The sequence below is a fragment of the Schistocerca americana genome, chromosome X (genome assembly GCF_021461395.2).
Source record: "Schistocerca americana isolate TAMUIC-IGC-003095 chromosome X, iqSchAmer2.1, whole genome shotgun sequence".
NCBI lineage: Eukaryota > Metazoa > Arthropoda > Insecta > Orthoptera > Acrididae > Schistocerca > Schistocerca americana.
The window spans coordinates 305,584,678-305,610,006 of NC_060130.1; the positions used below are offsets into that span (position 1 = coordinate 305,584,678).

The 25,329-nt window shown below is 41.8% G+C and overlaps 1 protein-coding gene across 1 annotated transcript in view; it reads left to right on the forward strand.

Annotated features, from left to right (window-relative positions):
• Positions 1–25,329, forward strand: part of LOC124555977 (diacylglycerol kinase beta-like) — a 302,061-nt gene that overhangs the window by 318 nt on the left and 276,414 nt on the right. The gene's annotated exons all lie outside the window — the stretch shown is intronic.

Here is a 25,329-nt window from a genome sequence, read left to right on the forward strand (position 1 = left end):
TTCATTCGCGAAACAAACTTGCCGGTAAACGTGATTAGTCATAAATGATGTAATAGATGAGATACTGAGCCGCCGAAAAACCGGAACTCTGGGCCTAACATGATATGGCCAGAACGAATATCATAAACAGCGCCTGAAGCGCAGCCAGGCAACGAGGTATCGGCAAGTGTCAGACTTTACGTCTTCTGGCAAGTCGCCATAACGAAGAGTGACGCTTCCCAAAACGAGACCCACATGCGCCGAGGTTACACGCTCGAAACTAGCTGAAATTTTCCTAGCGCCAGTCAGTACTGCTTGAATCAGTCAGATTCCTAATAGCTTGACATTCTTCTTTCTCTTTTATTTTTTCCTTTTTTTTCTTCAATTTTGAACACTTGCCGTGTTACGGTAAGAGAGATAGGGACGTCGCGTAATTTGCGTGATACCGAGCCGATGGAATGCTGAATTTTGATTTCCTGCGCCCCTCTCAGGCGGTTTTTTTGTACTTTTTTGGGGGATTCTAATTGCTATGAGATGTTAGTGAACGCTGTATCCCTACAAAGCGTCGCGGCTACATTCTTATGGCGAATTGTCAGAAGATTGTAAGACTGACAGTTTTCTCGACGTGAACGCTTCGAATGAAGTCGCGACTTTGGAAGCCAAGAGGTATTTCGGATAGCCTTTCTACATGTGGTCAACACGTTTTGAGTGTCGGTAGACGCACAAACAACTTTTTGAGTTCATCTATGTTTTTCATCTAGATGTCTGCAGTACCTGAAATATAACATTTATGATTGTTCTTACTCAAAGCTTGAAAGAAGATGGACTAACAGCTACCGGTATCACTCCGCCAGACAATTAATAATACTTGCTACATTTTCAGGAGCTTGAAGCCGACAGCAAAGATTCCTGTCGCGGTTTACCAGATGCCTGCTGTCGTCAACTGCTCGTCAGTATTTGAGAAATGTCTCTTTTACTCTCGAGGACAGACAGATTGATATTTTGTAAGACATAACTTTGAGTTCCGTTTATTGATACAAATATAAGTCACACTCACACTCAAAATAGTAATTTTATGTTTTCATATTTCACTGTTATTAATTACCATAGTTTTGCCAAATTCAAGTAAGCAGTCATGTAAAGATTTATATCTGTACAAACTCACTAAAAGGGAACAGATATATTTGTTATAACATGAAGTATTCCCAAAGCTATAAGATGAAAAAAGGTACAAAACATAGAGAAACTAACATTTAATATGAGTCTTCGTAGTCGGCATAACAGTGAAGCATTTATTAAATGAAGGAGGCATTTTTCCATTCAGCTGTAATTACCTAGACCTAATACAATTTCTGTAGCTGCCTATCAAACAATCAAGAAGAGTACACGTTTGTGAACTCTGCACTGGCAGTTTCATACTGTTTGCACCAGTTTTAGATAAATATTCGATAAAGGCTAAAAGAGCCAAAGCATGTTCGGTAACGAAAAAGATGTCTAAATAAACACAGCCTAAATGAAGAAATGCCGCCTTTATTTAAATTTAATGAGCTCACTTCCTTATCTGGAGGTGCTGTATTTTCTCAGCAAATTCTCGATTATTCCGTATATCTGCATATCATTCATCATCGACGTAGGAAGCTAATGTTTCACTTGAAGAATAGAACTTCTGTATTTTCCTAACGAATAAAAAATTTTAGTAACACTCTAAAAAATTATATAAACGGTAAGAGATATGCTTGTAGTTCATTCAGCGGCGATGGAAAAAAAATAGCAGTGATCAAATCTCAGATTTCAGATCACTGTCCTGAAACTAATTTTAGTTTTATGTAAGCAGTTTCTAGTTGGATGATAGCCTGATGCCTATCTTTCGTAATTTATTTTTATGTACATGATATTGGTCGACTTGCACAAGAACAATCCATTACATTTTTGCCTCCCTGGAATAAACTGTTAATTTTAAGGGCTGACCAGATCATAAAAATTATGAAAAACTTACGTAAACTTTCCTTCAAACCGTCAATCATCTTCTGCAGACTTTTAAGTGATATAGTCAAAACTTTCTTTAATTCACTGACTAAGCAAAACCTGGATAAACAGTAATAACATGCCATTTCTCTTGTTAAGTATTTTCCTGTGGTACATTTTTGACTCCAACTTATTAAATGCTGCCTGGAAAATAGTGACTTGACAAAACGTGTAATTTTTCTTAACTTAACACAAAGTAGTACTACACATATTTCAAAGTACTACACACGCTTGCCACTATTACATTCACGAGACTTTACGTACGCGAAAAAGTAGAACTTTTACACCAGAAATATTATGTGCTGACTGCTAGAAGAATAATAAAAAGAAAAATTAGGGTGGGTTAGTAACTGAAGAAATAAAAAGATGTAATACTGTATCAATTTTTTTCAGATATAAACCCATGTAAGATGCTTCCTAACGGTGGTACATGTTCCCGGGGAAGCTTATAGAAGGGGTACTTATCGATATGAAAGCTGCATCTGATTTTGTCCTATGGGGGTGCAGTGCCTGCGAGGGAGAAGTCAGGTATGGATTCTTGAAAAAATAAACAGATAAAAATAAATAAAAAAAGAAAAAGCGGAGAAAAACTTTCTTTTAGTGGAGAAAAATGATTGACGGATTGTGCACTGTTTTTTATTTCTTTTAGACACAATCACACAATACGCTAATACTCGTTACTGGCTTGAGCATGCATTAACCATGTCCAGAATCCATACGACACAGGTGACATATGGCGAACAAGGTACACACAACTTCGATTAAATGTGAGAAAGCATATCGTTCCCCATATGCCGACTTCTGGCATATAGTTTCTGAACATGGCCAGTATGTGGTTGAAAGAGGTTACGAATGTTGCCAAACTGCCCTGATAGTGTCTAAAAGAGGTAAAAAAAATGTGTATAAGGTAAACATTTAAACTTTACAACGTTGAAGGACCCGCAATAACGGAGTCGTACGATAGACTGAGAATATGACTCAATTTGCTTCAAACAGCAATTAAATTATTATCAATTTTATTTTAATATGATAAATTCCAAGGCTTCTAGCCACATCATCAAGTACATCAGTTCACATTAACAGATTCCAACAAGAGAGTGCGAACGTAACACAGTAGCACTACTTACTGATTATGTGTTAACAACTTCCTTGATCTCATCCATTCTTGAGATTAATTAATGTCATGATATTCAGTTCAAAAATATACATAAAACTTTGCTTTGCCGGGCGCTGTGGCCGAGCGGTTCTAGGCGCTTCATTCTGGAACCGCGCGACCGCTACGGTCGCAGGTTCGAATCCTGCCTCGGGAATGGATGTGCGTGTTGTCCTTAGGTTAGTTAGGTTTAAGTATTTCTAAGTTCTAGGGGACTGATGACCTCAGATGTTAAGTCCCATACTGCTCAGAGCCATTTGAACCTTTCTGTTTTACATAGTCATAGGTAAAATATATGTATTGAGTGATACTGTCAAATTTACGTATGTCAAGTATCATGTGATGCTGTTGACAATTAGTTTGTAAATGTTTGCTAATTTAAGGTACAATGAGAGTGGGTGCATGACACTCTAGCGTCGTCGTGCGCCTTTGCGTCAGAAAAAAAGTCGAATCATATGTTTAAACTGAGTAACAGATTATTCTAAAATCCACATGAATGTAAAAGATGTCCCCACTGAACCTCTAAAATAACATTGTGGAGTCCAGCTGTTAAAGTGTATAAGGTTAAAAATTCTCGTACACGAATAGTTTTTCAAGATATGGTTAATGTAGAATTTTTATCATCAAAATAATGTCCAGCAATACGGATTACTCAGGTCCGATTTACAGGCGGAGAACATCAACATATGCTTCTCCTATCCATGAGGCTCACAACGAGTCTTAGTTCGAGCAAGCTGCGATCTTCCCATCATCATTGGCGGTTAAGAAAGGTTAATTCATGCTTCAAAATAACCATATACTTGCAGGCAATTACAGTTGCAAAATAAAGAATGCCAGAGCAATTCTTTTTGCGCTGTTAAGTGCAACTTGACATTACTTTTCACCTACGCATATGTGTCAAACACATTTTTATCAACAATTTTTTTAATTGAAAATCTCGGCAAGCACAGTTGTTTTAAAATGGTTTACTTATCTAATTTAGCTGCAGTCTTGCAGTTCAGCTCGAAATTTCTTTTCAGTCTCCAGAACGTTCGAGATATTACCAAAATCGAAAAAAATCAGTTTCTCATTCCACTGTTAAAAATCAAGTTTCAACTGTGTATATTATATTTTCACTTTACCATCTAGATTTTACACAAAATTCATTATGACCTCTGGCATTTGAAAGAGTTCACATTTTCAGTTCAAACCTTTCTCTCCACGAGCTTTGCACAAGCAGAGAACTACTACTTTACAAACTACTGCTTTACAGAAATGCGCCTGGCAATACTGGCGCGGAGACAAAGAAAATGGAAACCAATATTTATGATTGTGTTTTCACGTATTATAACTCGACTATCTTTGTCATTACAACCGCCTGTCTTAAATTCTGAATTCCGGCATGATAACAGCAGCAGTTCTAATTAAGTGCAGGGTGATTCAGCTGAGGTTGCTTGACGCAACCTGACCTTCAAAAACCACGCGCGAGATTTACATAGTCTCCCGCTCTCTACGCGTGAATTATTAGTCCTACAGAAAAATTAACGGGACCTTTCCGTAGGGAATATAATGTGGTTAAATTTTGTACCGGGACACTTTTTCGACGGAGGCTACGGTTTTCGAGTTATTGAAGAAAAAATTTCAAAAGTGACCTTCAAACGCACCCCGACGCTGATCTCTCAGCAGTCAGGATTTCTGATACGTTGTTCGTGGCCCTCCCTCCTACACTGCACAAAACTTTCTGACTACTTTGTCTATTGACTGGTCAATTACGCCACCAGCATAGTCGGCTATTTCGTTAGCATTATTAATTTAAACATACCCGCGGGGGTAACGAAAGAAAAACGACGTTTGTAACTGTTGCACTAAAACTCGTATGTTGGCAGTCCTATAAAACTCAGCTCTTACATGCACAGTAGTTTCTTAGTAGAAGGTCTGACAAATAAAACAATGTAATTATTTATTTTTTGCTGTTAAAATTCACAAACCTGTTCGGTAAAATTTTTCCTGTTAAAATTCACAAACCTGTTCTGTAAAATTTGCACAAAAGTCAATTTTATCATTATTAAGTGCTCCACTAAGCCAGTGTCGTAATAAGACCAGTCAATGAAGACCGAAATAAGTCGAATACGGAAAAAAATTCGTGTGGTAGCAAATTTCTGTACAGCGGTAGAGGGGAGTTCCATGTACTACATACTAGAAATCCTGATCAGCGAGGACTGTGTGTAGGAGTGAACGAGCGTTTCAAGGTAATTTTTGTACGTTTACTTGAATAACTCGGAAACTATGACCGCTAGCGGAATCGTATCCCAGTACAAAATTTAATTACATTAAATTTCCTGCAAAAAAGTCTGTTAATCTTTTCTATAGGACTAATAGTTTACGCGTAGCGACCGAGAGAATATGAAAATCTCGCGCTTGGTTTTTGAAGACCTGGTATAACATTGCAGGTTGCGTAAAGCAACGTCAGTGGGGACAACTGAATCACACGGTAATTGATGTTACCAAAACAGATTAGTTCGTTACTGTTATTTAAAGAATAACGAAAATGTGAACATATCTCAGTCGTATTTCTTTAGACAATGTTATTTCATTTATAAAATAAACCTTTGTTCAGATTTTCATACAGTTGAGTTAATTTTATTAAACTATGGCTGAAATACAGTGCAGGATCTATATCTTGTATGTAATTTACAATTCAGTCGATATAAATCTGTCGGCCGCGGTGGCCGAGCGGTTCTAGGCACTTCAGTCCGGAACCGCGCGACTGCTACGATTGCAGGTTCGTATCTTGCCTCGGGGATGGATGTGTGTGATATCCTTAGGTTAGTTAGGTTTAAGTAGTTCTTAGTTGTAGGGGACTGATGACCTCAGATGTTAAGTCCCATAGTGCTCAGAGCCATTTTGATATAAATCTGCTATCTATGGCGTTAGAACATCGACACCTTACCCGACTTTTGCGATACCCTGTAGTTTCGACACTCTTTAGTATGAAACTTCTTGGAAGATTAAAACTGTGTGCCGGAACGAGGCTCGAGTTCGAATCTCGGTCCGGCACACAGTTCTAATCTGCCAGGAAGTTTCATATGAGAGCATACTCCGAAGCAGAGTGAAAATCTCATTCTGGAAACTCTTTAGTATACTACTCGATAAACTTATCTGTGTTACACATCGCAGATGGCGGCTGGCAAGTATTTTCACCGGCCCACACGTTGCTAAGGTTGTTTCGGGTTCGCTGCAGAAGTTTCGCTGGGAACCCTTTACACATCCTCTGTACGGTTCCGATCTCTCCCCATGCGATTTCCATATTTTTAGAGCCTGAAGAATGATATTCGTGGCCGTCGATTCTCTTCGGACGAAGAGACGCACGCCTGTGTACAATCATGGTTCCCCAGGCAATCTCAAATGTTTTTCCACGACGGCATTGACCATCTTGTCTCACAGTGGGATAAATCTATTAACAGTTGTGATGATTACTTTTGAAATAATAAGGAGTTTAATTACTTTTTTGCATCTGTTTCGTTTTCCTTTGACTGCCGTTTATGCAATGAAAAAACTTCAGAGTTTTTATTCCTTCTCCCTTAACTTCAGTTCCCTTTGTATATTCTCTCTGGTATTCATTACTTCTTGCTGAATGTAATGTTGAATAACATCGGGGGAAGTTTACAATACTGTCTCATTTCATTCTTAAAAACTGCTTTCCTTTCAAGTTTTTCGACTCGTATAATTTCAGTCCGGTTTCTGTACAAGTCCTAAATAACCCTTCACTCACTGTGTTTTGTCCCTGCTACCCTCATAATTTCAAAGACTATAATCCAGTTGACATTTTCAAAAGTTTTCACTAGACATAAAAATGCTGTAAACTGGGCTTGTCTATGTCTAACGTAAGTCATCGATTCAGTATAGCCGCGGTGGTTGCACGGTTCTAGGCGCTTCAGTCCGGAACCGCGCGACTGCTACGGTCGCAGATTCGAATCCTGCCTCTAGCATGGATGTGTGTGATGTCCTCAGGTTAGTTAGGTTTAAGTACTTCTAAGTTCTAGTGAACTGATGACCTCAGATTTTAAGTCCCATAGTGCTCAGAGCCATTTGAACCATTTGATTCAGTATAGCATCGCGTGATCCCGCATTTCTCCGGAGATGAAACTCACATTCTCTGAGGTCGGCTTCCATCAATTCTTCATTTTTCTGTAAATAAGTGGTGACAGTATTTTGCAATCATGGCTTACCAAACTGGTGATCAGGTAACGTTCACTCCTGTCAATACCTGCCTCGTTTGGAGTTAAAAGTATTAAATTCTTATCGAAGTCAGAGGGTATAACGGCTGTCTCATATATCTTTCTTACGCCCCCTCCCCTCCGCCAAGCCTTCCAACCCCCCTCCCCACTTAGTTCTACGACATGGCGTCAAACATGAAACACTGGATTCCCCGATACGAGTTTGTGCTCCATTCGTAATGTTCCCTTCGTGGACGCAACGTTGCAACTCAAGTCATTGTATGGTGTATGTAAATGTATACTTCCATTGATCTCAACGCACAATATTTATTGACAGTTAATTTCCATCGATAGTAACGTCTTCATCCCAAAATAATGATTTTTTTTCATTTTCTTCTTTCGCGGTATCAGAATCACTTCGTCTAGTACGCGTGACTGTGATGATACGTCTGTCACTAATTCCCGAGGAGTTTCAATATTTTCGGCTTCCTTCACATTACTCGTAGCCCATACACTGTACTCAGTGGACTGCTCATTCCATTCAACAACTCTTGTAATTCTTCCTTGCACAGAGGACAACTCATCAGCGATTCTCATAATTGACATTCTTTCATCCTGAATGTTAAAGTCAGTCAGAATATCATCTACCAGTTCATATGATGTGTCTACAATCTCTACAAGCTCATGAATCACAAAGCGAAAAGCCGGCCGGTGTGGCCGAGCGGTTCTAGGCGCTTCAGTCTGGAACCGCGCGACCGCTACGCTCGCAAGTTCGAATCCTGCCTCGGGCATGGATGTGTGTGATGTCCTTAAGTTAGTTATGTTTAAGTAGTTCTAAGTTCTAGGGGACTGATTACCTCAGATGTTAAGCCCGATAGTGCTCAGAGCCATTTGAACCATAAAGCGAAAGTCATCTCTGACGATACAATCCATTTTATCTAATATCCTCCAAAAGAAACAATAAGCCGCTCGGGACGTACCAGCTCGTACGATCTTATTGAGAGTAATTTGTACAGTCATTATCAGTCATAATCTGCCTTGGCTAAAATCCACATGTTTTAAAGAACAATGGTTTGTCACTGCACGATACGCGTCGATCCGTTCCTCGAAAACCTATTTCTTTGGTAACTTAAAATCATTACCGACAAACAGCTGGAGCTTGCACCTGTTTGTTGGTTTAAAAGTCGCTTTCTGTCATTTCGCAGAAATTTACCATGAAGCCAACCCCGATCAGCATTTCCGTGAAATGGCTACACACAAGTATCACCACAACAGAAATCCACTCCGTGTCTATTGATTGATTAGGAGAGGTGGGCACCTGGTCGGATCAATCACATTTCTTGCTACACCAGGTCGACCGTCGTGTCCGGAAACGCCGTCATCCAGACGACCGGCTGTTCGAAACACTCAGCGCACTAAGGACGCAGCCCTGTGGCACCAGTATTATGCTATAGGGGACACCCATCTACGCTCGTGTGAGACTGTGGCCGTAAACGAAGGCACTATGACGGCTGTGAGCTACGTGAACATTAACGGGAACCACCTGCATCACTTTGTGTTTGATGACTTCCCCGACGGCATCTTCCAGCAGGACACTGTCCGAGTCACAATGTCAGAACCGCGCTACGGCTGTTTGAGGAGCATGATAGTGGACTCAGAATGATGTTTTGCCCACCAAATTCGCCTGATCTGAATCCGATGGAACACATCTTGAACTCCATCGGTTGTCAGCTTCGCGCCCATAAACCAATGTACCCGTAATCTGCGGGAATTACGCGACCAGTGCATAGGTATCTGGTGCCACATGCCTCCGGAAACCTACACGGACTTGTCGAATCCATGCGACGCAGAATCGCTGCTGTGTTGAGTTCCAAATGTGGAGCAACACGATATTAAGATGGTTTTTATAATGTTGGAGCTCATCTCATCTATATCCGTATCTACATAACTACTCTGCAATTCACAATTAAGAGCCTAGCAGAGGACTCATCGAACAATCTTCGAGCTAATTCTCTACCGTTCCACTCTCGAATAGCGAGCGAGAAATACGAACATTTACAACGAGAGATCCCCAGCGGTGAGATCGATTTTTTGAAACTATCTATACGCTGATGTGGGTGATGATCCCCAGGCATAAGACACCGCAGCCACTCACCCTGGTAGGCCCTCATTTGCGAGTAATTGACGAAAATAAACTCGGAAATGTTTCTTATGTGTGTGAAATCTTATGGGACTTAACTGCTAAGGTCATCAGTCCCTAAGCTTACACACTATTTAACCTAAATTGTCCTACGGACAAACACACACCCATCCCCGAGGGAGGACTCGAACCTAACCTCCACCGGGATCAGCCGCACAGTCCGTGACTGCAGCGCCTTAGACCGTTCGGCTAATCCCGCGCGGATCAGAAATAAGTGTGACACTTAATAGCATTATGAAATTTACGTTACCTCGCCTGGTTGCTTGGTATAATGGATAGGATAACACTTTCACAAGCAGGAGGTTGTGGGTTTGAATCTCGTCAGTTACACTAACATTTTTTTATTATTAAATTTTTTATCGAAATGACTTTGATCATCATTTTTATTCAATTAATTGATATAAATATAATTTTTGGATTCCATTCCTTTGCCACAAAATTTTAATCATCATATGAACTTTTTCATTTGTTTCACTTTTTCTTTATATCATACTTTTTCCAGTCGGAATTATTTGAATACGTATTTAATTATATTTATGTGTCATAATATTCAAGTACTTGAAAATTTCTATCCATTCACTGAAAAACAAAAGACGAAATACTCTATATATTTGTACAATGGCGTGAAAAATATATTTTTATTACCAGATGCGTAACTTTTTGTACGGTGATCGTCATACAAGCATTTAAAACGTAACCTAAATACCTGTTGCACATGGAAAAAATAACGCAGATGCAAATTTATGTGAAAGACGGTTTTTAAGTAAAACGAAATACAAGCAAAATGGGAACTAGATATCATCAACGCAATACGTTGGACGAAACAACAGAGTGCTAAAACAAAAGAAATTAAATCGAAATTGATACATAAAATTAATTAAAAACACATAGACAATGATTTCAAGAGGAGAAAGACTGATAGAAATAAAATTGTGAGCAAATGAAGAAGTTAATATTACGATTAAAATCATGTGACAAAGGAATGGAATCGAAAAATTATGTTTAAATCAATTAATTGAATAAACAAGATGACGAAAGTCGTTTCGATAAAGATTTAAAAACAAAAATACAACTTTCCTGCAGGTGGAGAGCATCGAACCAGCTCATACAGGTGAAGGTTTTATCCTAATTATTACACCACGCCGACTACTTAATATACCTTTAGTAACGCTAGTGAGCGTTACACAAAATTCTCAATTTTTTTCGTCAGTTATTCGCAAACGAGTACCCTCAGGGTAAATGGCTGCAGTGTGTGATATCTGGGATCTTAACCGACATAACCGTGTAGACGGCTTCAAAAATCGATCGCACAGCTGGGGACCTCTCCTTGTTAGATATTTCCGTGCGAGCTCTGATTTCTCTTATTCTATTGTGACGATAATCCCTCCATATGAAGACGGGCACCAAAAAAACATTTTCGCCTACGGAGGAGGAAGGCAGTGATTGAAAAACCCTAATAAGGTCCTGCCGCAACGAAAAACACCTTTGCTTCAATGACTGCCACGAGAACTCGTGTATCATATACATGGCACTCTCTCCCGTGTTTTGCGACAATATCAAACGAACTGCCCTTGTTTGGACTTTTTCGATGTCCTCCGTCAATCTTATCTGATGTGGATCCCACACCGTTCAGCAATATTCCAGAAGAGGATGGACAAGCGTAGTGTAGGCAGTCTCTGTATTAGACCAATTGCATTTTCTGAGTTTTCGGCGAATAAATCGGAATATTTGGTTTACTTTACCCATAACAATATCTATTTGATGCAATTTAAGTTATTCGTAACTGTAATCTCTAAGTACTCAGTTGAATATACAGACTTCAGGCTTATGTAATTTATCGCGTAACCGAAATTTAGTGGTTGCATTTCAGTATTCGTGTAGATGACTTCGCAATTTTCATAATTTAAAGTCAACTGCCACACTAAACAGATATCTTGTCTAAATCGTTTTGCAATTTTTTTTATCATCTGATGACTTTACAAGACGGTAAACGACAGAATCATCTACAAACAAATCTAAGTGTGCTGTTCAGATTCTCTCCTAAATCATTTATATAGATCAGGAACAGCAGAAGGCCTGTAACACTTCCTTGGGAAACGCCAGAAATTGCTTCTGTTTCACTCGATGACTTTTTGTCAGTTACCACGAACTATGATCTATCTGATAGGAAGTCACGAATCCAGTGATATAACTGAGACGATACTCTGTAGCTACGCAATTTCATTAGAAGTCACCGTCAGGCACGGTATCAAAAGCCTTCTGGAAATCTATAAATATGAAATCAACTTGACATTCCCTATCGGTAGCATTCATTACTGCTTGAGAATAAAGAATTAGTTGTGTTTCAATGGACGATATTTTCTGAATCCGTGTTGGCTAGTTGTCAATAAATGTTTTCTTCGAGATAATTCATACTGTTCGTAGTTTGTAATATAGGTCTGTAATTCAGCGGATTGCTCCTATTTCCTTTCTCGAGTACTGGTGTGACCTGTGCAACTTTCCAGACGTTAGGTATGGATCTTTCTACGAGTGAGCGGTTGTTGTATCTCAGGAGGCTTGCCGCATTTCCTTCCACCAAATAACGATGGGAACTGACGTGCTTATATACTTTTCTCGGTCGTTAGTGTTCAAGAATGCGGCCAATTGAGTAAACGCTTCGTTCTTAAATGCAAAGTCACTGGATCGAAATTCGCTGTTGGTCATAACGGATTTGTTATGACTGTACGAATTATCAATATTTAATAAGTCATTTATTGTTTTCATGATAATTATCCTGAAAAAATTTTTTCGTAAAGAAATTGGAAATAACAAAACGATATACGAGAACTTTCAATCAAATCGGCAGTCATTTCATTTATATTATTGTGTCTACATTTGTGACAAGTATAATGAGTAACCTATGGATCACTACAGGAATCAGCACGATAGTGATCGCAGGAACATTGAAAATGCCGAATTTTTGCGTGAGCTTGGTTTTTTCATTGTGTCTTTTGCAAAACAAGCTTGATTTACTTTCATACACTTTTCGGCCTCTGTATTCCGTTCGATGATGTACGCGCAATTTTTGTTTCACAAGGTTCTTCTTCTGCCTCTAAAAACAAATCTCGCTAGGCTGGCGTAGCGGAATACATTTAGGAGGAATTACCTTAATACTGCACGTTGGAAAACTCCCTCGATTCTGAAAACTTTCGTCATGCGTATCCGGTTTTCATTTGCGCTTTCCGTGAACGCTAGAATCAAAGAAAATTACTCTTTTCCCATGTATGGCTTCAAGACGTCGTTTAGACAGTTCTTGTAAAATGCTGTTGAGATATTTCCCGGACTTTGATGACATAACGTTTCCCGTATTTGATCACGTAGTGATCAGCTGATTTTTTAAACTCTTGGTCTAAATGAGCCAGAGGTGTCTTTCAAACCTTTTTGCAGGATAAAGAGTACTAAAAGAATAAATTAATCATTAAATATTGATAATGTGAACAGTCATATTAAATCTATTGTTATAATTACATCGGAATAAAAAATGTACCGGCAGCGATAGTCGCTCCAGAGACCTCATACTTATGAAACTATGCGCTTGGCGACAATTATTGAACTATATGAAAGAAACGTAAATTAGTTACATACTGCGGCGCGCACACACTTTATTCGACATATAAACGTCACTACAGATATTCAGATCTAGGTTATGACATGTTCGATATGCCTGCCATCATTGGCGATGATGCAGCGCAGACGAATAGCGAAATTCTGCATGATCGAGTAAAGTGTCGGAACATTGATGTTCTCGATGACCTTCTGAATGTCTGTTTTCAGCTCAGCAATGGTTTTAGAGTTATTTCTGTGCACCTTGTCTTTAATTTAGTCCCACAAAAAGGAGTCACATGTGTTCAAATCCGGATAATACGTCGGCCAATCGAGGCCCATGCCAGTGGCGGATGGATACCCCAGAGCCAGAATGCGGTCCCCAAAGTGCTCCTCCAGGACATCAAACACTCTCCTGTTTCCATGCGGTCGAGCTCCGTCTTCCATTAACCACATCTTGGCAAAATCAGGATCACTTTGGATAATGGGGATGAAATCATCTTCCAAAACCCTCACGTACAGTTCAGTAGCCACCGTGCCATCAAGGAATATCGCACCGATTTTTCTGTGACTGGGCATAGCGCACCATACAGCCACCCGTTGAGGGAGAAGAGACTTCTGGATTGCGAAAACGGATTCTCAATCCCCCAAATTCACCAGTTTTGCTTATTGACGAACTCATCCAAATAAAAGTGGGCTTCGCCGCTAAACCAAACCATACAGTGCATACTAGTTCCCATCATGCTCTGCAGCCAACTGTGCAGTTTGAACGTTCTAAACAAAATCGTTCAGAAGTTATGCAGATTTTATTTCATATTGTTCAATAATTGACACCCTGTAACTGTCATTACATTACATATACTTGAATTGTATTGTATGTTAACCGGGGTCCTAGAAACGACGGAGAGGCTCCGTCCCCGCCGCAACCGTAGTGGTCCACAACCCCACGACGACTACCTCCGCCGCCCTACACCAAACCACTCTCTTAGGGTTATTGTGCGGTTCGGCTCCCGGTGGACCCCCAGGAAACGTATCACACCAGACGAGTGTAACCCCTATGTTTGCGTGGTAGAGTAATGGTGGTGTACGCGTACGCGGAGAACTTGTTTGCGCAGCAATCGCCGACATAGTGTAGCTGAGGCGGAATAAGGGAACCAGCCCGCATTCGCGAGGCAGATGGAAAACCGCCTAAAAACCATCCATATACTGGCCAGCTCACCGGACCTCGACACAAGTCCGCCGGGGGGATTCGTACCGGGGACCAGGCGTTCCTTCCCAATCCGGAAAGCCGTGCGTTAGAGCGCACGGCTAACCGGGCGGGCTTACATATACTTAGAAAGGGATTCCGATTATCACATTATTATGAACTGAAAGTTGCACCTTCCTGTTTGGGAATGTCGAAGTCCTAATCGTGCCCTACACCATCTGTCAATATGAATCGAAGGGTGAGGAGAAGTTCCTATGGTTCCTTGTTCGTTACCTGCTCGACATAGCTGTTCTGTGAATGCCTGAAAACCAGTGCAAATGACTGTAACGCGGAATGTGAGACGTACCTTAAAAAAAAACTTTTACTTTTCCTCGGTACTGCACAAGCTTGTGGCCTTTTGCCACTTGGTCCCCAAACGTGAAAACTGTCAACGGTCGCAGGTTCGAATCCTGCCTCGCTCATGGATGTGTGTGATGTCCTTAGCTTTGTTATGTTTAATTAGTTCTAAGTTCTAGGTGACTGATGACCTCAGAAGTTAAGTCGCATAGTCCTCAGAGCCATTTGAACCATATTTTTTCTGAATAGCTCAGTCAGTGGAGCATTGCCCCCGAAAGTCGAGAGCCCAAGTTCGAGTCTCAATACAGGAAATAGCAACACATAACAGTCCGAAACTTCCCAATAGATTGAAAAAGTGTGCCGAACGCACACGGCATAGGCCACGAAGTTTCAAATCAGCACACACTCCGCCGCGGAATGAAAATTCATTCAGAAAACAGAAGAAGCTTTTTTTAAACTAGCTGTTTCAAATGACGATCACCATGATAACGACGGCATGAAAGCAAAGCGGCTAGATAACGTTCACCGGTTTTGTGCGCGGTGAGTAACGCAAGATAATTAAATGGATTCCTCACAAACATGATACGCATTTACGCTGCTGCGCAAGTGTGCATAGTGCATCACAGGTACAACGTATACCAACAGAATCAAGTTCAGTGAAACGAAATGAATGGAGATGGAATCAATGAAATGCTATTACGTAAAACGGATTTTGCTGATACCATCCGCAAGACTGTATTGGTTTTCTCCTCATAAATTTTGCTTCATTGAACTTAATTCAGCTGAAATTATCCCATAGAGTAATTTGGGAAAGTAATGACCAACCAAGTGCGGATACAAAGTGGGGGATGTTCATGGGCTATGAGCTTTTTGATCCTCCCCGCCCCAACTAATTCAACTAATAGTGTTTGTATTTTAACGTATAATACTTCACAAATTTTTAGGTAGTTTTTGGAAAATACAGTGTCGTGAGAACAAAGAGTCCTAAAAATGGCAAGAAATTATAAAAAGCTAGGGACCCGCCCCGACTTCGCACGGGTCGCATTAAGTGTCTATGGCTAGACGATTTTAAATAAAGTGTTTCCACATTTCTTCCTCGTGAATTAGTCTGTTTATTAGTTAAAAACAAAATCCGTAAGGTAGTTCTTGCGATTAACCTTCACATATAGAGAGAAAATGGCGGAGGGAGACTAATTTAGCATATTTCAACCAATGCGCATGAATCCGACCTTTATGAAAGTCGAAAAAGTGATGGTACGCATTTCTACTCCTTACACGAGGCATCACAACAACGTTTCACCAGCAACGCCGGTCAACTGCTGTTTGTGTATCAGAAATCGGCTGGAAACTTTCCTCATGTCAGCACGTTGTAGGTGTCGCCACCGGCGCCATCTTTGTGTGAATGCTCTGAAAATCAAATCATTTGCATATCACAGCATCTTCTTCCTGTCGGTTAAATTTCCCGTCTGTAGCACATCATCTTCGTGGTGCAGCAATTTTAATGGCCAGTAGTGTAAATTCAGTATCTGAAGATTCACAGTGTCAAGAGTGTGCCGAGAATATCAAATTTCAGGCATTACCTCACACTATGCCAACCCAGTGGCCGACGGCCTTCACTTAACGACCGAGAGCAGTGGCGTTTACTTAGAGTTGTCGTTGCTAACAGACAAGTAACACTGGCTCAAATAACAGCAGAAATCAATGTGGGACGTACGACGAACGTTTCCGTTCGGACAGTGCGGCGAAATTTGGCGTTAGTGGGCTATGGCAGCAGACTGACGCTAGTGTCTTTGCTAACAGCACGACACCGCTTGTTGCGTCTCTCCTGGGCTCGTGACCATATTGGTTGGACCCTAGACGACTGGAAAACCGTGACCTGGTCAAATGAGTCTCGATTTTAGTTGGTAAGAGCTGATGGTAGGGTAGGAGTGTGACCTAAGTTGTCAACAAGGCACTGTGCAAGATGGTGATGGCTCCATAATGGTGTGGGCTGTGTTTATATGGAATAACTGGGTCCTTTGGTCCAACTGAACCTATCATTGACAGTAAATGGTTATGTTCGGTTACTTGGGGACCACTTATAACCATTGATGAACATCACGATCCCAAACGAAGATGCAAGTTTTGCTGATGCCATTGCGCCATGTCACTGGGCTACAGCGGTTCGTGATTGGTTTGAAGAACATTCTGGACAATTTGGTCGAATGATGTGGTCACCCAGGACGCGCTACATGAATTACGTCGAAACTTTTTGGGACATAATCGACAGGTCTGTTCGTGTACAAAACCCTCCACCGGCAACACTTTCGCAATTATGGACGGCTGCAGAGGCAGCACTGCTGAGTATTTCTGCAGGGCAGTTCCAATGACTCGTTGAGTCCATGCCCCGTCGAGCTGCTGCACTATGCCATGCAGAAGATGGTCCTACTCGATATTAGGATGTATCCCATGACTTTTGTTATTTACATCTACATCGTGGTATTGCGAGGGTTAATGATGTACGCACTGGTTCTGCGAAGTGTTGGAACCAATCCTTTCCTCTGATACGTAATGGTGCCTCTTCCAGTAATACGGCAGCTACTCTTGCAAGTAGAGCACACTGGCTACCTGTGTCTAGGAGACAACAGTTAGGGCCCAAGCAAGTAGTGCACAATATCGACACACATGTTTACTCCAAATTGTCCGTGATTATGTCATATATATGATTTACGTCGGTTTTCATCCGGCCATTCATTCGAGTTCAATTAATTAATGTCGTGTGACAAGGGCCTCCCGTCGGGTAGACAGTTCGCCGGGTGCAAGTCTTTCGATTTGACGCCACTTCGGCGACTTGCGAGTCGATGGAGATGAAATGATTATGATTAGGGCAACACAACACCGAGTCCCTGAGCGAAGAAAACCTCAGACCCAGCAGGGAATCGAACCCGGGCCCTTAGGATTGATATTCTGTCGCGCTGACCACTCAGCTACCGGGAGCGGACATACATTCGACTTATGAAACTTCCTGAATAAATGGAACCCCATCCATAAATATTACTATTTCAGGAAACCGAGGGTTTTCGTTACTCTCCTGCTGTAACTAGCGTAGAAACTCAAGCCGATGTGGGTACTCATCCGGTCACAGGGTAATCTGGTAGGACGGAAAGGATGAAACTGTTATCCACGCCCACGCAACATATTCCGTATTAAACTATGGTGGACACCGAACTGAGCGGCAGTCGCTCGTGTACTTGCCTCGGCTCTGTTGTCTAATCGTAACAGCACATCTTCAAAGACAGATGTACGTTCGGTCCGTGGTCTCCCAATGTTTGGACTGGATACCGCAAACTACAGGTATTGCACAGTCGAACGTGGATTACAGAATATGTGCGATAATGCGGACATCTTCGTGCAGGGGAACGTTCGCGGTACATTCGCAGGGCTCTTTGAGCATTTTCTTCCATTGCACCGTTAAAAAAGAGCATGTCTTAGAGTTTTTTCAGTGTGTAGTGCGACAGTCAAGGAGCAGCGCAACAGGCTGTTTGCTGGAATAAGTACTTCAGGGCCTCACAACATTAGTTTTTTCAAATGAACTTCGGTGTAGCATTATTTCATTTGCCACGGGAATACATACATACCATTATTGTTCACTCACTATGCGTTTCGATATCTGGCTGCTTAACAAACCATTTCTGTTATTGACTCCGTCATAGTACCTGTCAGTTTCGGCAGTGAGTTTTTGAACAGCCTTTATAACTAAAGAAAGAAAACGGTGTGTAAAGTTTAAGTAAGATAAAAGGAACAGCACATCCATAACATTGCCCGTATTTAGCAATGTACACGGAGAACCTCGTAACTTCGATACTCCACGTATCCGACAGACAGTTCTAGGCATCGGAAAAACGATTCTGGTTCAAATGGCTCTGAGCACTATGGGACTTAACATCTGAGGTCATCAGTCCCGCCGGCCGCGGTGGCCGTGCGGTTCTGGCGCTGCAGTCCGGAACCGCGAGGCTGCTACGGTCGCAGGTTCGAATCCTGCCTCGGGCATGGGTGTGTGTGATGTCCTTAGGTTAGTTAGGTTTAAGTAGTTCTAAGTTCTAGGGGACTTATGACCTAAGATGTTGAGTCCCATAGTGCTCAGAGCCATTTGAACCATTTTTCATCAGTCCCCTAGACTTAGAATTCCTTAAACTTAACTAACCTAAGGACATCACACACATCCATGCCCGAGGCAGGATTCGAACCTGCGACCGTAGCAGCAGCGCGGTTCCAGACTGAAGCGCCTAGAACCGCTCGGCCACAGCGGCCGGCAACGATTCCGGAAAATAGTAGAACGCAAAAGGGCAAGTTTCTGTGTTGGTAATACTTACACTTTTTATATCTACCAACATATTGGAGCCACTGGATAGCAAGCTTATTAGAGAAACATAAAGTTAAATGAGTCTTTAGTCTGCCACCGAAACTGAAAGCTCTTTTAGGCTCAGTCCGAGATGATCTTGGTTGAAGAAAGCCTGATGTCTATAAGATTCCCAGTAACTGCGGGGCTTCATGTATTGGACAAATTTGTCGCACTGTGGGGGGACAGATCTGTCGAACGCCGACGACACACACGTCTGGACCACAAGTGAAATCTCCAGTGGCCGAGCATTGTCTCAGCACTGGACACAGTACGGAGTACAAGAACACCGAAATTCTCTCGTCGACGTCTTCGTATTGAGTGTTATTAAAGAAGCAGTGGAAATTCGCAGCTCGACTAACCTGCTTAACAGAGACACAGGATAACAACTGAGCCCGGCATGGTAAAGTCACAGCGATCACAAAGAAGAACTGTTGCTCTTAAAAGAGATGTCGCTGTGGTGACGACGTACACTGATCAGCCAGAACATTATGACCACCGACCTATTATCGATATAAACCCGTCCAGGCGACAGCAGCGTCACCTGCCGGGGAATGTCTGCTGATCAGACACAAGCACGGTGCGCGTAGTGTCAGTGAGCGCGTTATCCGTGTGTAGAATGGGGAAGGCGCGCGATCTACACGAATTTGACCGAAGGCGGATTCTGATGGCCCGGAGGCTCGGCACGAGCAATTCCGAACTGCTCGACTTGTCGAGTGTTCGTGGAGTGTTGTGGTGAGTGTCTTCAACACGCAGCGAAATCAGTTTGAAACCACGTCCAGACGTCGTGGGGTTAGGCGGCCATCCATCATTTCAGATGTCGGACGTCATAAGCAAGGCACCCTTAGATCAGGACAGGTGGCGAACTGTGGCGGAACTAGCATCAGACTTTAATGCTGGGTAGAGTTGAAGTATTTCTGAACACACAGTGTACCGAACACACCTAACGATGGGCATCCGCAGCCAATGACCCATGCATGTGCCAATGTTAACACCACGACATCGGCAACTACGAGTGAAATGGGCACGTGACGATAGGCACCGGACGTTGGTGAAGTGGCGAAGTATTGCGTGGTCTGATGAATCCCAACACCTACTTCATAATGCCAATGGAAGGGAGTGAATCCGTCGTCTTCCAGGAGAACAACTCCTTGACAACTGTACTGCGGAACCGTCACAAGCTGGCGGCGGCTCCATTATGCTCTGGGGATCATTCACGTGGGCATCTATGGGTCCAGTGGAAGTCGTGCAAGGCACCCTGACGGCCAAGGAGTACAGTATACTGGCTACAGACCACGTATACCCATTCATGGTGATCATGTTTCTCGATAGCAGTGGCATTTGTCAACAAGGTATTGCAACATGTTACAAGGCCAGGAGTATGACTGAGTGGTTCGAGAAACACAGTGGCGAGTTCCAATCTATGTGCTAGCCCCCAACTGGCCAGATCTGAACGCGATCGAATACATCTCATTCGCGATAGAACGTGGCGTCAGACCTCATCGCTTCCCTCCCCTGAATTTATGGGAAAGAAGTAACTTATTTCTGCAGATGTTGTGCCAGTTCAATCCAAAGAGCTACCAAGGCTTCATTGCTTCCATGCCACGATGCGGCTTCGCTGTTATCCGTGCCAACGGTGGACATTCCGGCTAGTAGGTAGGTGGTCGTAATGTTATGGCTCATCAGTGTAGATATTTGGTCGTCAACGGTGAGGATGGACACACTCCAGACAGGATACGTATTTCGGCAGGCGGCTCCCGTCAGAGGGTGCTGCGTATCTGCGCTTTTGGCGACCGAATTTGGCGCGTTCAGACCTGCGCAGTTTCTTCTCAGACTGTCATAAATAGGAGGCTTCGGCCACAGTGTCAATAGCGTGTTCGCCCCACCTGAAGACGTCGGTGAGACGAAATATTGTAGAAGTTTCATAAGGATATCCGACGTCTCGACCGAGAACCATGTTTACAACTATCCCGTCGGGAGAGCCTCAAGCAACACATCGAATATTTGTGCTTGGTGACAGGAAGTGCACATTCCACTGCTGAAGTCTCTTGACATCGAAAGCCATCAGTATACACGTGAAAAATGTGAGTAAAGGTTAATGAAACAACCGAAACTCGAAATGACAGTGATGAAGAAATTTTTCATAAAACTCTGTTAGTGAATATGGATGTTTTCCAACTGTTATCTGGATGGAATCCCAACTCGGACTATTTAGCTATCTGTTTGAACTATTGGTTCAAAGTGGCTCTGAGCACTATGAGACTAAACTGCTGAGGTCATCAGTCCCCTAGAATTAGAACTACTTAAACCTATCTAACCTAAGGACATCACAAACATCCATGCCCGAGGCAGGATTCGAACCTGCGACCGTAGCGGTCGCGCGGTTCCAGACTGTAGCACCTAGAACCACTCGGCCACACCGGCCGGCCAATAATTATTGGAACTCGATTGTGTACCTAGGGGAGGGGATGCCCTTAAGGGAACTGGTGACATGTGACGGGCACGTATACAGTCGGGATGTTTGTGTTGTGCTGGGAATTCCTGCCTCAGGCTGTTGGATCGGTTCCTGTCTACAGCTCGATAAAGGCTGTATCAGGAAGCGACAAAGAAAAGACCGAGGACACTATTACGGCTATGTTATGTACAGGTTATCCATTCTGACGGCCCAACAGCGGAAAACCGGCCTCACACCAAAAAATTGGCATGATTTCCCGAGAACAGCATGAAAAAAAGAAAAGATACATAGTGATTGTTAAGGCCACTGCCGTTCCCGTCGCTCTGAGTAATGTTTAGTAGAGTCATAGGTAATCGTTGTTGGAAATTACTAAGAATTCTGCAATGAACAAAGAAACACTTGTATCCTGCCCCTTCTTGTACCCCTTCACCCATTGTGGAAGCCTATGGTTGTATTCTATAACTCTTATCAGCAAAATCCTGTATTTTCCCTGGAAGAAGTTGGATCAAATTCAAATGGATCTGAGCACTTTGGGACTTAACATCGGAGGTCATCAGTCGCCTAGAATTTAGAACTACTTAAACCTAACTAACCTAAGGACATCACACACATCCATGCCCGAGGCAGGAATCCAACCTGCGACCGTAGCAGTCGCGCGGTTCCGGACTGAAGCGCCTACAACCGCTCGGCCACCGCGGCCGGCGAAGAAGTTGGTAGCTGGCTTATTTATCACTTATCTAACATGACCAAATTCTCAATTCTCATTCCTTCCATCTGAATTCGGAATCTCTGCAGTGTAAAGCTTCAGTCCCTCCTACTCTACTTTGGAAAACTGTATATTTGAACCATGTAATCTACGTTAATGCTAGGTATCATGAGTGAGAGTGCGTCACGCCACTTTGTCCCGTATGGAAAAGGTCAAGTTCGCTATCGCTACTCTGTTACGACCGCCATTGACTGATAACATCCTTTTGGACAAAATAAATTAACACAAAAGGAACACCCGCGTTCTCTCTACCAATATTGCTGCTTTAATACCCTGTTCCATGAGAGAAATTTAAACATTTCGCTTTTTTGCAGATCACACGTGTCAATATCGCCTGTTAATCAAGCTAATGGCTAATTTTCGCTATGCTCTCAACACGCTGTGTCAAATGTACTACTGCTGCAAATGTTACTGTGAACGCCACATGCTAGCAAATGATTCGAGTGAATAAAAGATAGGAAGTACGCCTCACCTATCGGACGAACAGAACGAAAATTTACTCCAAAATACAAAGAACATATAAACAAAAGCGAAAACCATCTCCCCACATTTAGTGCGTACTTCGAGAGAAGTGACACTGTACAGTAAACATAATCACTAATATCTGCATTCTTAATAAAAGCGAAAAAGAAGCTACATGAATATCTTGGATGAAATAGAAATCTACACATATTTGAAAAACTGCTTATGACATCTTAAACGAATAAACAGAGCTCAAAAGTAAAAAATATTATTGAGAACTGCTACAAAATTCTTATCGGTGACAAATAGTACTGAGCAAAAGAGGGTCCTAAATGTTACATACGATATAAATCGATTGTCCTCAAAGATGTAAATTTCATAGCATGCTATATCTCTGACACAAAAATCGATAACGGAAGAACCATTCACAAATAGGACAAAAAAAAAGGTCATATTTGAAAAACAACATTTGAAACCTTATGACGTAAGTAAAAATATACAGCACAACCGAAAATTATACATTTTCGTGTACATAGATATATGAGCTGATAATAGCTGGATTGTATGTAGGTACCGCTTGAGAATGAGCCATCACTCGAAACCGTTAGCAGTAAATATAATATAGAAAAGCAGCTCTGGTGGATTATTATTAGAATTGTATGCATTTCATACAACTAAAAAGAAAGTTCGATTACTTTTTTTCATTTTATGACAGACTTACTTCTACGAATTATATTCTATATGGTGTCACGTGTTAGACAAATTGATTGAACAGGTTGTAGGGAACCACCAAACACTGATTATTACAGGAATATGAACTATATATCCAGTATTTACCAAAACACAAATCTAGCCGGCCGCGGTGGTCTCGCGGTTCTAGGCGCGCAGTCCGAAACCGTGCGACTGCTACGGTCGCAGGTTCGAATTCTGCCTCGGGCATGGATGTGTGTGATGTCCTTAGGTTAGTTAGGTTGAAGTAGTTCTAAGTTCTAGGGGACTGATGACCACAGCAGTTGAGTCCCATAGTGCTCAGAACCATTTGAACCAAAACACAAATCTGAGAGACAAGGCGGTGTTTAGGATTCAGGTTGATCCTGTGGTTTGATCTCCCTAGCGTAAATTTTCTAACTAAGCCACAAAAATAGTGTTTTATCGTAGCTATTTGTTTATTATTTATTATTAATACAATTTACAATTTAATGAAATGCGAAGAGTAAAAAATGACACGAATTTGATATCAGTAAGGTATCCAACTCTATTCATTAACACCATTAAGGACAACAATCTTCTGTATGAGAAACAATAAAAGTGACATTAACGTCAGTGCAAAATTCAGTATTTCAGTTCAAATGCAATAACTAGAAGCAAACGTGTTTCTTAGGCAAATGCAAGACAACAAAAGTAATGTAACAACCATCTCATTTTACAAGCATTCAATTCAGATTTACTTCCCAAAACAATCTGACTTAAAATTAAAGTTCCAAATCATCTTATTGGCTAATTGGCTTGCACCTATCTTCATACTTCTGAAGTTGTCTATAGTATACATTATTTTCGTAACTTATTTCTCTTCAAATATCAGTTTCAGTTCTGAGCGGTCCTAAAATTTCCTGCTAAAACACTTACGGGGATCGCTGCATCTTGCTATGTCGTTATAACTCAGTAAGCTATCAGTAAGATGATATTTGTCTTACGACACCTTGTAAGCAGTATCTCCTTAACTACTAAAGGGTAGAAGCGTGGGGGAAGGCAGGTCGCCGAATTGTGTTGTACACTTTTTCTCATTGGTTGGTCTGAAAACTGAAAAGCAGCCGGCTATCGTCCACTCTTTTGACCCCACTACTTCAAAAGAAGCAACTACAGAGTCATTCACAAAGTTATACCGACTCTCTGCAGCGTGCCTTATGCATCACTGGCGACGCGATCTGCAAAAATGACCGGGGGTGTTTTTTTTTTTCAGAAAGTGCTTTAACACTACATGGAATACAAATATGAGTTACTAATAACACTAATGCAGGAAATGCTGATTTTACATAAATCTCTGCACATTGTTTTACACTGCTAGAGTGGAAGCTAATGCTTCGTCATCCAGTACAGCAGCTGTAGCGTTCTTCCACGAAAGGCAACTTTCCTCACTACGACTGGTGCTCGATTTTCAGTTTACAGACAGGGTACACCTCCCCAGCATTTTCTGTACAGTTCTCCTATGTGAGTAAACAAAATAACTTCACTGAGCTTGTGTTTATATAGTGGTGCTACTATCAGTTTATTTACAATTGTTAAGTGAGCTTTTATTTATTTATTGCTTATTTAGACAGCCCAGATTAAAGCCTTTAGGCCCTCTGTTATATCTGACCAGAAGCAACACATACAAAAGATGTTACTTCCCAATACTAATAATTTATGTAAAATAGATTCCTATATATAATGACCCGCCAGGATAGCCGAGAGCGCTAACGCGCTGCTTCCTGGACTCGAGTAGGCCCCGGATCGAATCCGCCCGGCGGATTAACGACGACGGCCGGGTGAGCTGGCCATCCTGGATGTGGTTTTTAGGCTGTTTTCCACATCCTACTAGGTGAATACCGGG